Consider the following 1,793-nt stretch of genomic DNA (forward strand, 5'->3'; position numbering starts at 1 on the left):
GGGCGCGGGGACCGCGCCAGCCTGGCACTAATGTCTCCCTTTGTGTCTCCCCCATCCCATCCTTTTCTCCGGCGCGTCGGGCCCGCCGACCCCGCAGGAAGGCCTGGACGACGGCCCGGACTTCCTCTCAGAAGAGGACCGCGGAGTAAGTTCTGCCTCCGTTTCGCTCGCGGAACCCTGCCACCCTCCCTCCCCATCCTGGGTCCACGGGTGTGGTACGGGGAGGGGTCCCCAGCCGCGCCGCACTCCCTCTCCATAGTCCTCCTTTCGGTTTCCTCGCTGCACCGCGCCCCACCCTCCTGCAGCCCTTCCTCCCTGGGGGCCGCTCGGTTCCGATTCCCGGGGACCCGCGGCTGCTTTCTTGTTCCCCGCCGCTGGTTCGGGCCTTCTGATGGACCTCCACTCCCACCCGGGGCGGGGTGCAGGTGGGGAAGTGGAAGTGGAGGCGGGAGCTGGAACGCCCCCACCCTCCCTCGCCACTTTAGGGCCATGAAAACCCATTCTCGGACCTTCCGGCGGCACCCTCAATTTTCACCCGGTGTTGACATCTCGAACTTGCTCCCGCCCACCCTTCTCTCTGCCTCTCAAATAGTACCGGTGTAGTCTACATTACCATTTTGCAAAGATTTTTACAGTAGCCGAATCAATTCCTGTCCAGTGCCCTACTAGATTATGCAAAGTGCGGGTAGCCCACGGTATCTTTACTTTTTCTAATATCCAACGAATCCTGTCTTTGGCAGGATTTCCTTGGTGTTTTATTCTCCCTTAGCTTCTTTGAGGTATATTGAAAAATACTATTGATAATTGTATATGCTTAAGATATACATTATATTTTAATACACCAATACATTGTGAAATGAGTACCACAATCAACCTAACATATCCACTGCCTCACCTAGTTACCAGTTTTTTTTGTGTGTGAGAACATTTGAGATCTAAGCAAATTTCAAGTCTGTACCCTTTGACCAACATCTACGCTCCACCCCCCCACCCCCACCCCCCACATACACACCCCGCCAGGCCTTTGATAACCTCCATTCTACTCTTGGTGTTCTGAGGTTAGTTGCATTCTACTTCAGAAAGAGCCTTCCGGTCTCTGATTCCTCCCTTCCACCCCTCTCTCCACTCCCTTTTTTCTTGGCTGAAGGGTGGTTATCTTTATAGTCCCTTGTACAAGTGAGCACTTGGAAAATGTTGATATATGATAATTACTATTCATCAAGGTTTCGTGGTTCCTTCACATTTCACAGCCTGCCCTTCAGTTTTCCCTTTTGCTTTTTCTTAGCCGTCTTAATGTGAAAGAGACATCTGTTAGTGCATATTTGGTAGGTGATAAAATATTGTGGGATGTTATTGCTGTTTGTAATAACAGATGAGGTAGTTAGTATGAACTGATGACTTTTATAAAGCTTTTATTTATTTATTTGGTTTTATGAGACAGTATCTCCCTTTGTTGCCCAGGCTGGAGTGCAGTGGCATGGTTATAGCTCACTGCAGCCTCCCACCTCAGCCTCCCAAGTAGCTGGGACTACTGGCATGGGCCACCATGCCTAGCTAGGTTTTTGTTTGTGGTTTGTTTTTTGAGACGGAGTCTTGCTCTGTCACCCAGACTGGAGTGCAGTGGCACTATCTTGGCTCACTGCTAGCTCTGCCTCCCGAGTTCACGCCATTCTCCTGCCTCTGCCGACCGAGTGTAGCTGGGACTACAGGCGCCCTCCACCATGCCCGGCTAATTTTTTGTATTTTTAGTAGAGACGGGGTTTCACCGTGTTAGCCAGGATGGTCTCGATCCC

The 1,793-nt window shown here is 51.4% G+C and overlaps 1 protein-coding gene across 1 annotated transcript in view; it reads left to right on the forward strand.

Annotated features, from left to right (window-relative positions):
• The first annotated feature begins 100 nt into the window (after positions 1–100).
• SNX6 (sorting nexin 6) overlaps positions 101–1,793 on the forward strand; it is a 77,551-nt gene continuing 75,858 nt past the window's right edge. Inside the window, exon 1 of the mRNA XM_011995058.1 lies at positions 101–145. The gene's annotated coding sequence lies outside the window, so the exon portion shown is untranslated. The remainder of the gene's footprint in view (positions 146–1,793) is intronic.

This window comes from Mandrillus leucophaeus, unplaced genomic scaffold (genome assembly GCF_000951045.1).
Source record: "Mandrillus leucophaeus isolate KB7577 unplaced genomic scaffold, Mleu.le_1.0 Scaffold467, whole genome shotgun sequence".
Lineage (NCBI taxonomy): Eukaryota > Metazoa > Chordata > Mammalia > Primates > Cercopithecidae > Mandrillus > Mandrillus leucophaeus.